This window comes from Sus scrofa, chromosome 4, assembly GCF_054392235.1.
Source record: "Sus scrofa isolate SSC_HxYL_T2T_F1_AM1 chromosome 4, Sscrofa_HxYL_maternal_Yorkshire_Landrace_v2.0, whole genome shotgun sequence".
NCBI lineage: Eukaryota > Metazoa > Chordata > Mammalia > Artiodactyla > Suidae > Sus > Sus scrofa.
The window spans coordinates 134,038,534-134,052,982 of record NC_139386.1 but is presented as its reverse complement, the minus strand read 5'-3'; the positions used below and the strand labels follow the sequence as shown (position 1 = coordinate 134,052,982).

General features: G+C 45.4%; 2 long non-coding RNA genes across 3 annotated transcripts in view; one reads left to right on the top strand and one right to left on the bottom strand.

The window, feature by feature from the left end:
* The window catches only part of LOC110260391 (uncharacterized), an 82,836-nt gene that overhangs the window by 29,534 nt on the left and 38,853 nt on the right, over positions 1-14,449 (top strand). The window contains exons 4-7 of one of the 2 annotated variants that reach the window (XR_014843155.1): positions 2,708-2,966; positions 3,207-3,488; positions 3,715-4,445; positions 12,511-12,720. This is a non-coding gene — a long non-coding RNA (uncharacterized LOC110260391). The remainder of the gene's footprint in view (positions 1-2,707; positions 2,967-3,206; positions 3,489-3,714; positions 4,446-12,510; positions 12,721-14,449) is intronic. The other variant, XR_014843154.1, reaches the window with a different exon arrangement.
* LOC110260390 (uncharacterized) lies at positions 1,756-4,929 on the bottom strand. Its single transcript, XR_002343640.2, has 2 exons — positions 4,464-4,929; positions 1,756-3,084 (listed from the first exon to the last, which is right to left on the bottom strand). It is a non-coding gene; the product is annotated as an uncharacterized LOC110260390 (long non-coding RNA).

Genomic DNA, 14,449 nt, shown 5'->3' with positions numbered 1-14,449 from the left:
CACAAACCACAACCATGACCCAGTACTCTTGTTCACATGCATCCAGCTCCAAGGCTTTAACCACGTAAGTGAGAAGTTAAAGCTGCAGTAAAGGACCAATTCTGCCTTAAGAGGAAAACTGACAATTAGTCCAGATACGACTTTCTTATTGATATTCAATCCTGGTTACTGGTGTGGCATGATCCGGATAAATAAGTCTAAAAAGAATTGTCTGTCACGTTAAGAGTATTTGAAAATATTAGCAAGTACTCGTTACCTAGCCCAGGATGACCGTCTGACACTCGGGAGAAAATCACTGTTCCCTTCTAGGGATGCCCTGACTGGACTGGCTGAGTATGAGAAGGTCCAGCCGTACCAGGAGGACTCAAACCCCAGAGATGCTTCGCGAGCAGGCAGGTGGCTCAGGGGGAGTTGGGATACAGAGTCCCTGTAGGTTCTGAGACTCCCACTGCGAGACCACCCAAGATTTGGCAAGAACCGAAATTTACCGCGACTCAACTGTTCTGCGCCAGTACAGCCACGATCCCTAATGTTGAGATGAGAACCAACCCTCCAAAGTAATGTCTTTTTACCACCACCATTTATAAAAGAAGAAGTCCTCAATGCCTCAAAACAAGGCTTGTGTAGCACAAATTATCTTGTAGAAAAAAGTGTTCACTTCTAGACTGACAATCTGCCACCTTCCGCGTTAGCTTAGTGTATCTTTAAAGCCACAAAATAGTTGATAATTCAAAAAATAACAAATGGGTAGTGAAGTGCAACCTTCATGTGTGGAGGTTCAGGTACCAAGGGGGAGGTGGGTCTATGGAGACCCAGGCTGACGTGTCCGTCCTGTCCTCTAGAATAAATGTGTTGGTTACTCAGAGGACAGATGTTGAGGGGAGGCACTGAAAGGCAGGGTCACTTGGCCTCATTTCTCTCTTATGTGGTCACAGGGCTGCACAGTGAGTCCCCCAGTTACCTTCTTCTTTCTGGGGCCATCTCCTCTGGACTTTCGCCCAAAGAGCTGGTTCTGAGGCCCCCTGAGCCCAGGGTTCTCCTTCCCACCTGCGCACCTCAGAGGTCACTCCCTGCCCCATCCCAGCATCCAGAACGGAGGCTCATTGCTTATACCGCAGTTTTGATAACCTAACTGGCAGAACAGTTATTCAAATTTTAAGCTTCGAAGGCAGCAAGATCAACCTGGCCTATCCACATAAATAATTTTGACACGATAAGTATGCGAGAGCGATGATAACCGATAAGTGAAGCAATTACCTTGCTTTTTTGGATTATATTAAATGAAGATTCTGATAGAGTAATGAAAAGAGACAAAGCAGACAAAAAGTCGGCTGCAGAGCTTTTGGGCACTGTGTTATCTCTATTATGCCATATTGAAATAGAGAAGCTATCACCAATCATGCATTTCTGTGTAACTTCTGGCTTCTAACAGTGAACAATGAATAAATTGTCACAAGACGGTAACTGATAAATTGGGATTGGCAGTGCTTTTTAAAAGGCATAAATAAACTCCCCAGTCACCTTTTCCTTTCTCCAAGCAGCTTTTGGGAGACTCTGGCTGGGGAGGGAGGATCCCTTGCAACGTGCGTTCCCTCTATCTCCCACCTCTGCCCCAGCCCCTCGCCTGCTGCTATTCTTTGTTTAATAATCGATTTGAAGGAGTCAAGACTGTGTTCTGGCATTATCACCAGATCTCACCCCTCGATCCTCTTAATTCGGTTTGTGGCTGGACTCTCTGAAATTCACAAGTGCATGTTAGTTTAAAAAGTTTATTTTTGGAAAAGCGAGTTTTAGAAATAAGTGTAAGTTTAAAATCTGGACAATGAGTTCCATAAGCTTCGGATCCCAGCAGAACGAAAATTAACAACCCGCAAATGCTTTCACGATGGCCCCGTCCTATATTCACAGATTGTTCAGGAACAATATTCCCCTTGTTCCAAGCCCCTTAAATTAGAGAGGCCTTTAGGTGTGAGGGGATGAAACTTTCTAATGTGAGTCATTCCAACTCGGCATCCTGGCAAAGTGTGTTCACCCAGCAGTTTGTAGATTGAACGTTGACTTATTTATTCGTGTTTTTCTTTTTCAGGCTCTCGTGTGAGAGGGCACGGTTGAGGGATAAGCAGAAATCAGCTCTTTTCACAATTACAGCACGGACCCCCTCAGCTCATTGTATTAACCCGTCACCCACCATGGTGCCGAGGTGGGAGCTTGAGGAGTTCAAGTCCAGCTCCACTATTACCCGCGGCGTGACCTTGGTTAAGTCCAGTTTACTCCGAGTGTCTCTTCCGTGAAAGGGGAGTCGTGCGGCTTAAAGGAGCACATGTTTGTGGAAGTGCTTTGTAAGCAGTTAGGCACAGGGCGCGTATTAGTATGGATCTGGCTGGTGGACACCCTCAAGGTCCAGAGAAAGGACCAGGTCCAAGGCTGCCCTTGGCTTGATCAAGATTGGAGTTTCAGGCCAATCACTTGCAACGGCAGGGTTGGCTGACTCAGTTCCAGGAAACAGTGTGGGAATAAGCCTCATTAGTCTTCTGCTCCTACAAGCAGCAGCGTTTTTTTCCCCTCTCTCGTTAAAAATGCATAAGCAAGCCATTCACGTGGCCACTTTTCAAAATGAAAGGGCCAATAAAGTTATTAAAAGTAAATCACATTTGATTAAATTATTATCATTATGGTGTTTAAAATAACATTTGTTCTGTTGACCAAGTTCCAGTCTTACTGCATCAGTAAAGAATTTGCCTTCAAAGACCAGAAAAACAACAACATGGAAATGAAGCCCAGTGCCCACACTGAAGACTGGATCTTTGGATTGTTTTCCACGAGTCCTTGACAGCAAAGCCTGCGCTGCTGGAGCTCAGACCTCCAGACCTCCAGGCAGACAGGCTAAGGACATGTGGCTTGAGAGACTCCGAGCATGTGGAGGAAGGAGGAGAAAGGAGATGCTGATGCTGCTATCCCGTTGCAAGGTCTGTCTGGTTTCACAGGAGTTTGGCACTTGTCTTTCTTTAAGGACGCATTTAGCAAGCCGACTTCACATTGCTATTTGTCACTCATTCTGGTCTTCTTAAATGTATAATTTCTTCCCTACAATAAAAAAGACTTGTTGCTGTTACTTAAAATAAAGGCAAAGAAAATGTGTCAATTTGTGCATGGACTTATCCCTAAATGTTAGAAATAACGAATCTTTTTTTTTTTTTTAAATTGAGGTATAGTTGATTTAGTGATCTTAAAATATATGACAATGAGCTTGACCATGACTGGTCATAAGCAGAGAGACGGGTTCATCAGATGTGGACCAGGTGCAGATCTACCTTGCGGCACAGCCAACGGTGATGATTGGTCAAGAAAGGCAGCCAGGAGCTCCAAAAGCACTCCTACTCCCACCATCCTGGTGACCAGAGCACCCCTCTTCCAAAAATCCACTGCCACCCAACAACAAAACGTTAACGGCTGGCACTCCTGGGATCTCCATACCTCCATTCTGATTGGTCAGTACCTATGTCTGCTTGTTGAGTCTCTGAATATCATAGATGTCTAGGTAGCACGACAAAGTCAAGTAGAAACACCAGACTGCTACATTTCAGCCCATGGAAACGCATCTATGTCGGCAGCCCTTAAAAGAAGTCGAGATAAGCCTAATAGAATTCAAGCAGGCAAACAAACGTAGGGACATTTAATACTTCTAATCTGTGTGTTCTACTTATGTTTTTATAGGTTACTCTGGGTACATTTGATAAGGAGTCTTAATCTTTCCACTCTGGATGAGTGCTATACACACGGAGAAAACACAGTCATAGGATTTGAGCACCCACCGACAAAGGTCCTGAACCTGCCAAATACCCTGCAAATCTCTTGTGATATTTATACCTTTGGCAACTAACCTTAAACCACATGGAGAAGATGGAAAGGGATGGAGCTTGACCCAGCCCCCGCCATTTGGAAGAGCACAGATATATTTGCAAGATCTGCAAAACTCCGCCAGGCTTGTACGTGCCCCAGAACCAGAATATGCTTTCCATAAAACCTAGACAGTATTCTAAGATATCCGGCATTCCAACTAGTAGCATTACTTAAGACTTATATCCTTTGGGGGCATTTTTTCTTTGGAAGAATTAAAAGGAGGGCTTCTGATGAGATATGACCGGGGGTCTGGCCACGGAGGAACAAGTGCGTATCCTGAGGTTGGAGGAGCCCAGCAGAAGCCATCGGCTGGCATCACTGCATGTGCCCATGGTGACTGCGTCACATGCGAGTGGAAGCGGTGATGTCGGTGGGAGGAGGCACAGGGGCTGAAGACGGCAGCAGGAGGAGAGTACGAATAGGGCTGCGTTCCCGCTCCCGCGCCCTGTGGGCCCGTGTTCCGTATCCCCAGCATCGATCCCTAGCTCACAGTGGACATTTAGCAAATACATGTTGAGAAAATGAATATTCTTAGAGACGAAATGGTAAGTATTTTTTCCTACCTCATGCTGGTTCCTCCCCTTGGAATGATTTTCTTTTCATTCCTCTTGTGCCAACGCCTCATTCTTCATTTATTTATTCACCAACTATTTACTGAGTACTTACTGTAAGCCAGGAACCAAGTCCGGCCCTGGGATCCAGCCCTGAGTGATTCAGGCTCAAAGGGCATCACCTCCGAGCAGCTCTCCCTGAGTCCCTTAAGCAGGAGTTGCCCCGCAGCCAGGCCCCAGACTTTCTCCAGGGCTACGCTGTTTATTATACTGCATTCTCATTAGCTGTGTCTGGCTCTTTCCCACCTCTGTACTGTGATTTTCTTGAAGGTAATGATTGGATCTCCATTACCGCTATATTCCCAAAGCCCTCACATTATTGTTTGTGACAAAGAGGGATCGAATTCAAAAGTGACCATGATTCTTCCCCCTTCCCTGCATCCACAGCCTTTGCCGTATGACCTTGTCATTTCTCTCATTAAGAGGCAAGTCTTATCCTCTGACTTCTGGAATGTGGGCTGGCCTCGTGACTTCCTCTGGCCAGTGGACCGTGGCAGAAGTGATAGTAGGCCAGTTCTGGGCCTATATCTCAACACAGAATAAGCCTGATCTGGCCCGTGGCTCAATTATCTTCATCTCCCAGCTACAGTCAGCCAAATGCCACACAGGTCAGTCAGGCTCTCCTACACCAGCAGCCCTCAGCCAACTCCCTGGATGAACACAAACAGATGAACATGCCCCGCTAAGGTGACCTGAGCCAGAGCCAGATCAGCCAACTTTCAGCGCATCCGTCAACTCATGACAAACAGTGAATACTTATTGTTTGAAGCCATTGAGTTTTGGTGTGATTTGTTATACAGCAATAGCTAACTGATATGTGATTTTTTTTCTTTTTTCTTTTTCTCCTACCTAAACTATAGCAACAAAGTCTGTGAATACACTTGACTAGAAAGCTTAGCATGTTGTTTGGGAAGAGCAGTCAGCTCTTTATCTTTCTGCAGCTAGCGACGGCCAGTCTTGGCTCTGGCAACCATCTCACTAAATGTCAGAGCTGGAAATGACCTGGTGGTCACCTTAGCCCACCCCCTGACCCCCAATTTCCTGAAAAGCCGGCTGAGCCAAGAGACGTGGTGTAACTTTCCCAAGGTCACCTGGCCTCTTCCCGAGGGCAGATACAATCCCAGTCCATGGCACAATTCTTACCTCCCAACCAAGTTTGATAACCAAAGTCTTATCGTTTATCTTTTTTTCTTTTAAAAGGTAGAGTTGGCACAAAATGTTCATAAACATCGTCAAACTTAATGAGGAATGCTATCAGCATCCAAGAATGAAGTTATTTAATTGCTCCAATTACTAAAGAAATGCAGGATGTGTATTTTCTTCTGCCCCATTTATGATGTTTTTGGACCCTCACTGCAGGCTAAGCGGATGCCAAGGGTTCCCCAGCAGACAGATGTGTGTTCATGCATGCCCTCCCCACCCCGTGGCTTGAAGCTCATTGGTCTCAGGAAGCATCCATTGCTCTGCAGACTGCGGGATTATTATTAAACTGACTTTGAGGGTGGGATCACTCCTGAGGTTTGGTTGCCAGAGGAATCTCATTTGGTGCTGCGCCACGTGACTCTGGATGACCACGCTTGCAGAGTGCTCAGGCTTAGGGGCTCTTTGAAGAACATTACTTTCCAATAAGAAAGCCAGTGTCTTCATTGGAAAAATATACTCCAGGGCCTAATGCTTTCGTGTTTGGCTTCGTAGAGTATAATGCCAGCCTTCTCTGCCGGGGCCGGGGGCGAAGGAACCATGGTTTGGATAGTGGAGAAAAGCGCTGAGGGTTGTGGTTGAAGCATTTGGGGGTTGCTACAGTGTTTTCCCAATGAAACACAACAGCTGAGAAACAGATGTGCATCCCTCGTCTGAATTTATAATACTCGACATTGATGAAGAAAACCCCTTGGTATTGATCCCTTAACCAGAAATCACACTGAACCTTATCTCGTGATCCGTAAAAGAACGCTTTTGGCGACTTTGCTATAATTACCTTCCTCACGTTTACCTTGACAGCAGGGCCAATGGCAGAAAACTATCTTCTTCAATTGCCTCTTGCCTATTATGAATTGCAAATTCACACAGTTTTGATAAATGATTTTATTCTCTCCTTCACACTTGCTTTGGGGCCCTTTGCAACAGATGATTTTTCAGAGAAATGCCTTGGTGACTTAAAAATAAAGAAATGGGAAGAAAGGTCAGATCAAAAAGATGAACTATGTGGAGAGACACTGGGCCTTAGAAGTGCCTATCAATCACGAGGTGCCTCATCTTTCCTTTCATTTTCACTCGCAGGGCGTTTGAGAACCCCAGAATGTTATAGGCAGACATTCAGAGGTTATTGCCATTGGCTCAGGAGTTGTCAGCTCAGAATTATCTTAAGTGTGACTTTTGGCTCTAGGCCTAAGTTTTCCCCCATGTTCCATCACAGTTGAGATCTACTCTTCAGGAAAAAGACAAAAATTCTCAGGTCACCATGAATAATCAAGTCAGGAGTAGAGGCTGCCGTTTGTTGTCAGGACAAGTCTCCGTCGGCTACCACCGAGACCTCGGCTCTCCCCAGCTTTACGGCTGTTCCCTTCTTGGGCTTCACACACCCTCCTTCATCCCCCAGTCTGGTTTTTTCAGAAGCCAGAAGAACCTGGGTCGGAGAAAGAGCAATGAACTCCGTTGGGACCAAAGGGGATATGTTATTTGCTAATTTAAACACTTTGTTGTCAGAATAGGCAGCACCTGTTGGACGAGTTAGCTGTTGGAGGCATTTTTCCAAAGCACGCATTCTTTACCAGAATGCTCATCTTCCAGAATGACCTTGTTCTACCCAATTTGCGAAGCGGGTGGAGTAAAGGTAGTTGTCAAGACCTACTGCTGTGTTACCCTGGTGGTCAGCATGCAATGGAGTCCGTTCCTTCATGCCTTCATCCATCAAAAGGTTATTAGGCACCTGCTGTGTGCCAGGCATGGGAGCAGGTATCAGAGGACCCACAGTTTTGCCTTGCGGGGCTCGTAGACTGGCCCTGGCCCAAGGGCAGGTGAATGATCGGAAGATTACAAAACATTGGTAGCGACATTTTTGCAGCTCTTATTTGAGTAAACCTAATTTCTGTATCTCGGTACTTGTGGAAGAAGACAGCTACTTTGCTTTGGAAATCTGTGGATTGGAGAGGATGCCAGTGAAAAGGTGAAGAGTTAGGCTGGAGACAGGACGAGGCAGTCGGGCTAGAGGAGGAAGGCACCCCTCCTCTGCCCTTGGGACTCGGGGGGCGCAGTAGACCAGACGTGCGGGAAGAGGTGACTCCTGGGGTAAATCTTGGTGTGTGTGTGAGCTAGTTCCGAGAGCAGCCCCGCTAACACAGAGGATGTCAGAGAGGACCAGCCCTCTCTGGTCCTGTGGACCCTCTGCCCTTTGAGGGTCACTATCTACAAAAGCCTTCAGACCGATGGAAATATCTTACAGGGTCGCCCATTTTATTTTTACTTATGATTATTGCTTTTTAGGGCCACACCCTAGGCATGTGGAGGGTTCCAGGCTAGGAGTCCAATGGAAGCTGCAGCTGCCGGCCTGCACCACAGTCACAGTGACTCGGGATCTGAGCCGCGTCTGTGACCTACACCGCAGCTCCTGGCAACACTGGATCCTTAATCCACTGAACAAGGCCAGGGATCAAACCCGCATCCTCATGGCTCTTAGTCAGGTTCGTTAGCCGCTGAGCCACGATGGGAACTCGCGTGGGTTGCCCATTTTATACTTTGGCTGTTGGAGAAATTTCAGCTTGTTCATGCTGGCAAGTCAATTAACTAGCCTGGCCTCCTCAACTGGGGTGTCTTTTACTACTTTTTGTATTAACTTTCATTTATGTTATTATTATGGAAGCTATCCGTTATGGATGCTACAGAGAAAAAAAAATTTTTTTTTTTTTGGTCTCTCCCTAGTGGCTCAAGGAGAAGGAGAGTTTTACAAGCTAAAGAATAAACTTAAAATTTCCCAACACAGGAGTTCTCATTTGGCTTAGTGGTTAACAAATCCAACTAGTATCTATGAGGACAAAGGTTCAATCCCTGGCCTCAGTCAGTTGGTTAAGGAGCTGGCGTTGCCGTGAGCTGTGGTGTAGGTCAAAGATGCAGCTTGGATCTGGTGTTGCTATGGCTGCGGTGTAGGCCGGCAGCTGTAGCTCCAATTCGACCCCTAGCCTGGGAACCTCCATATGCCGAGGATGCGGCTCTTAAAAGTCAAAAGACAAAAAAAAAAAAAAAAAAAAAAAAAATTCCCAAAGTATGGAAAATGTGGAGAGTCCTGTTCTTTGATAAACACTTTGGCATTTTCATCTGGAAGGTTTTTGTTTTCCAGTGAATGGCTTTCTCGTTGTTCTCCAGGAGTCCTACAGTACTCGAGAACAGAAAAGATGGAGCAGATAGGTAATTTTCTCAGTTAAATTGAGACTTTAACATTTCCTTGGACTTTTTAGGGATTTTTCTTGCACATTTTGCACATTTTCTGCATGTTCCATTTAATACCCTCACGAAGGCGGTTCTGGCTTATCTGCGAGTAGCTGGGCATATACTACCTTGGCTCAGACATTCCTGAATCCATCTATTTTAAGAATTTTAAAGGACCTCTTATCATTTCAGAATTCAGATTCAAAGTCAGGGAAAGGAAGAGAGATATTTGTTCCTGGCCTCCGTCCCATTCTGAACAATACGAGGCTGATATGGTAGCTTGAAGAATGAATTTGGGATGTGTATAGATTTTATTTTAAAACCACTTCCATTTCCTTTCATGAACAAGCAAATGGTGGTGTTGCAAGCGTCTTCCCCAAGTAAGAACACATCTACTGTGAAAGGAACATGCTCTTAGCTCTCACAGGATCTTTTTAAAATAAAAATAACACTCGATCTGGCTTGTTTGTAGGGAGATTAAGATACTCTGCTTAGAAACCTCTTGCACAGAGAAAGCCAATAACAAGCATGAAATCATTGGCCTCGTGAGTTCTTGGAAACTTAGGTACCTGGGCAGGAAAAGCGAAGCCCCGAATCAAGTCCTCTTTCTGGGTCAGGAGCTGCACAAACTGAGGCTTCCAGGCTCCGTCCGCCCCGTGAAAAATCTAACCGGCATGGCTTAGGCCATCCATTTGGTTTTGTGTTTTGAAGTTTTACTACTTTTAGAAATAACTGAAAAGGCTCCACAGGGCAATTACAAAGGCCACGTGGACTTCATTTCTTAGAGGACACTGGTCCATGGCCAGGGCTCTCGTCTCCGGCACAGGAAGACGGATGCACCTTAAGATGCAGCGCTTGTGGCATCTCTTCCCTCAACTCTGAGGCTCCTAAGATGTTTCTAGGTAAGAGTTTGTATTGCCTGGGCACCGCTGACCAGGGTTTCTCTTCTCAAGTCTCCGTCTGTGGGTCCTGCGGCTGGAGTCTCTCTAGGTCTCACAGAGTCTGTGGCAAAGCTGCATGTGCTCACATGCTAATCATTTCTTTCATCTCTTGGCTCTTCTGTTTCGTTAGGGCTCTTCCTCTGCGGCCTCTTTTTTTCAATCAAGTTTTTCTTTCCTGAGACGTGAGAAAGGGTCCTTTCGTTTCCGTTGCAGTTTGAATTTCTGGTCACCATCACCACGGGGCCGTTTCAAACTATCGTTTGCAAAGGTCACTCATTTTGTCCTCCATGCCGTTAAGCCTGACAATGGGTTAACGACACCCGAAAGAGCCGTATTAAAATGAGGAACCTGTATGATCACACACGACTCCGAGTAACAGGAGAAGAAAGTAAACCAGCTCCCTCCCGGAAACCAACACCGAAGATATTAGTTAAAATGTTCAAGTATATTAGCCAATTACATAAAATCCTTTTCTATTGCCTTGCTTCATTTCCAACATGGCAGGGGCTATTTTGTCTGTGAACTCAAGAGGAACAAAAAGCTACAGAATGCAATTTGTGTCAGGAGCTGGACTACAGAAGGGCAACTAATTCTAATTAGTACGAATTCCCCATAGGCCAGAGGGAGGCCAAGTGCAGGAACCAACTGCCTAATGCTGTTTCTATCTTGCAACAGGTGCGCCAAGGCCTTCGAAAGGTTGTCATGGCAATAGCCAATGGTAGACCTTGAGCTGGCACCAGTAATTAATTGCGGGCATGTCCAGCCTTTGCATGTGATAGCTTTTAATACATTTCTGAACGCAAAGAAGATTGGCTCTTCTAATTGGTTAAAATTAACACAGCAGAAGGCTTTGCCAAGTACTCCTGCGATATAGTGCAAGTCTGGTTTCAGCTTCTCCAACGCAGATTCTTTGCCTATCGCTACACGAAGGAGGGAAGAGAGAGGTATTTACTTCTGATAACGCTAATGCTCAGTTGCACGTGGGCTCAGGAGCAAGATATTCCTGCACTGCCCTGTTCCACCAGGCTGGAGGCTTTTGAAATTCTGACAGATGATCAGCAACTGCCCTCTCATTTCCCTGTCCTGGCTGAGTCTGGCCTGAAGGGCAGCTTTCACCTGGCGAGCAGTGATCCGCTCTGACAGCCTGACCTTTGAGGGGTGGCCCCTGAGCACTGGTTGGTTTGGGGATGTGGCCAAGAGCCTGGGAGGAAGGGAGTGTGGAGAGACAGCTGTTCCACGTGCTCCACAGGCCCTGGGATGTCCCACTGCAGAGCCCGGGTACCAGTCCCACTTTTGTAAGCAGCCCTGCCCACCACCACGTGGGCTGGTGACTGAGAACCAGGGCGTGGTCTGGTTTTAACAAAGTGCCGAGAATGGCGAGGATGGCGTGGAGACAGGAGGTTCTCGTCCCTTGGGTTTGCAGTGGTGCTGTTGCCTCTTCTGAAATTATAAAATAAGAACTATAAGTTAGAAATGTCTATGGTTGTAATTACTATAAATTGTAAAATGTTTATTCCTGCTACGCTTCGAGTGCGAGCACATAGTACATGAGGGAAGAGCTAAGATATCTGAACCCTCACAGGACAGCTGCTAACACGTACGTGTACCGGGCATCGCGCTACGAACTTGGAGAGCGCTTCCTTATCCGCCTCTCCAGCAACATCAGGGAATGGGTATTATCACTGTTCCAGGTTTGAGAATGCATGGAAATGAGGTGTAGAGAGGCTGACCAGCTCACTGTCTCCCAGGCAGGAAGGGGCAGAGTCGGGATGTGAATCCAGGCCTGACTCCAAGAGAAAGCCATTGGGTCTCATTGCTTATCTAGTCTAAGTGTGACAGGAACTGATGAGGCCCTGCCGTCCAGCCCAGGGTACCAGGTCCAGCCGCTTGGGATAGACCAGGGTGGAAGATACGATGAGAAAAACAACGTGTGTCTACGTACGGCTGGGTCACTTTGCTGTACAGCAGAAATGGGCACAGCATCACAAATTAACTATACTTTAGCAAAAACATAAGTGTATCTAAAGGAGAAAGCCATAAAAACAGTGAGTTAAGCTGCATTTATTTATGGCAGAAAACCACCAACCCCGTCTTTTAAATGATTTAATCCAAAACATATTATGTAATCTCTGAACTCTGAGTTCTGAACCCTGAACCTGAATTCCTGAACTACGACCCCATTTATTGAAATGATTTTTCGAGGGACCTTTTATTAAATGCGTACATGTCTGACTACACGTCCGTTTGTCCTTCTTCCTTTTTCTGTCGAACACGATGAGAAATGCAACTCAGCTTCCCTCTGGTTCTGACAGTGAAAATGCAAACGAATGAGGAGCACCCCCCTGCCGCCGCCCCCAATAAGCTACGACACACATTTGAACAGTTCCAGCCACTTCTCTTCCATGTCTGATGTTTTTAAAAAATAGTGTTTTAGGGAAACAAACTCGGATTCAATCCATTTTAAGAAATGGATGTTTTAAAAACATGAGGTTCGAAGCAAAATGATGCTGACATATATTTATGAGGATTAACTTGTTTTCATGTGTAGGACAGCTTTTCCTGGGTGAACAGTTTCCTTTTGGCTTCGTTGGTTGAGAAAAATACACAAAGAAGTGGTTTATTTATTTTTTTTCCAGAGAGCTTCGCTCCCCAGGTGAACCCTTGAGTTTGAAATGTGTATTCTCGCTCCTCTTCGAGTGCGAGTGAATAAGCACACGAGGAAAAGGAAAACGAAGGCGTCTCCAGGAGTTCCTCTCCTGAAAACGTCTCAGGGCTGTTCTTCGACCATCCTATTGTGATGTGTTCCGTGGGCGGCAGCTCCCGCTCTGTCCCCAGCGTTGACACAGGTAGGTGCTCAAGCATCTCCGCGTTACCTACACACATTCAAAGCAGATCGGGCTTTTAATTCACTGTAACAGATGGAAAATTTCCAGGCTGTGGACCACAAAAGGAGGAAGATTTGAGAGTCTTATTGTTTTAATCCTGTTCCTTTAACGGGCCCTACTGCTCGGTAAATAAGGCAGACATTGGAGTCTCCTTGGGTTTACTTTTACCAAAAACAACTGAACTGAAAAAATGCTCCAGAGGGTTTTGCACCCACCCCCATCCTGGGACTGCAGTCGTTTTACTCATAAAATGCTTTCAACATGACCTCCCAAGATTTTTGACTCTTATTGCTTGGGTGACACTGGAGGCTAAAAGGAGGCTTCTTTTAATAACACATTTGCATAAGTTGATCTGAAAAATCCCCCTGTGATTACATGACTCCAGGGTTGGCCTGTCATCTCAGAAAAGCCTGAGGTAGTCGTCCCAAAGAGATCAAAACTCAAGAATTAACCAGTCTTCATACAACGGGAACATCTCTAGGAGCTGTAAAACAAATGATTATCATTTCTTTTTGGCGTTGGACTATGCCAAGCTAGAGAAAAACAGAGCTTTCAAACGCTGACAATCTGGTATATTGAAGTATGACCATTATTTTTTATTTTCCACATTTTTGGTCCAAAGACAGTTCTGAGTAATTGATTCCCATAATGAGCTATGGTTCGTTAGTCAATTTAATTTATAATTGAATTGGATGGATGTAACTCTGTGTAAAATTGTCTCTGAAGAATCTGTTTTGTTCGTCTGTTCAACTTCTGACAGGGATGGAAGAAAATCTAAATTATTCCCTCCTGCAAGGGGAAAAATTCAGAGTCTCAGCTTCCCTGGTGAAATTAAGAGAAAAAAATATTTTTAATAGGTGCCATGCAAAAATATTATGGCTTTCCTAAAATTTACACAAGCGTGTCAATTAACTCATTCATGGCGAGGGTGGTGGATTCGGGCATCTGAGCACATGCCTGAGGCGAAGACCCTTCCCGAGCCCTGAGAAGGATTTCTCATTATTAGAGGGGTCACGGGGCTCTCTGCCTTTATTTTTATCAGTTATTGACAAAGACAGTCTCATTGCTGCATAAATGTACCCGGAAAACAATAGCTCTAATTCTCCAGGTGTTTGGTAATCACCACAACTTGTGTTTTCTATACATTTCTGATAATGGTGTAATTTGGGGAACAATTATTCAAATAACCACGTAGAGGGGTTTTTGAAAGACTGTCAGGAAATAGTGAACTTTAATTGTTAACAACAGGCTTTCCTTTTTGCTCAAAGATTTTTTTTTCCCTCCGGTTCCCCGAGCCCTTCGCATTTAAAACTTTTATAACCATCTTAGCACACACTCAAAACAAAGCCATAATTATGTAAAAAGAAATGTTTTACAGTTAATGCCATCTAAGACACTCACCAAGTGCCAAAATGCATAGGATTTTGGTAAAAGGCCATCTGTTCTTGGAGGATAATGCATGCAAACTCCTCTTGTGCAAAACCTGAGGCAGGAATAGTCCTCCGCCTTCGATCACACCTATGGAGCTGGCTTTGATACTATGCCCAGAAGTGGGTTACAGGCTGTGATTTGAATGAAGTTTAATCATTTTTAGAAGCGAAGAGCCTTTAGGGTCCTCTTGTTCCCTAAGACTTATTATATCTCAGGAAGGCAAAGGCGCAGGCTTTATTCTTCCTCGCGCCCAGTGGTT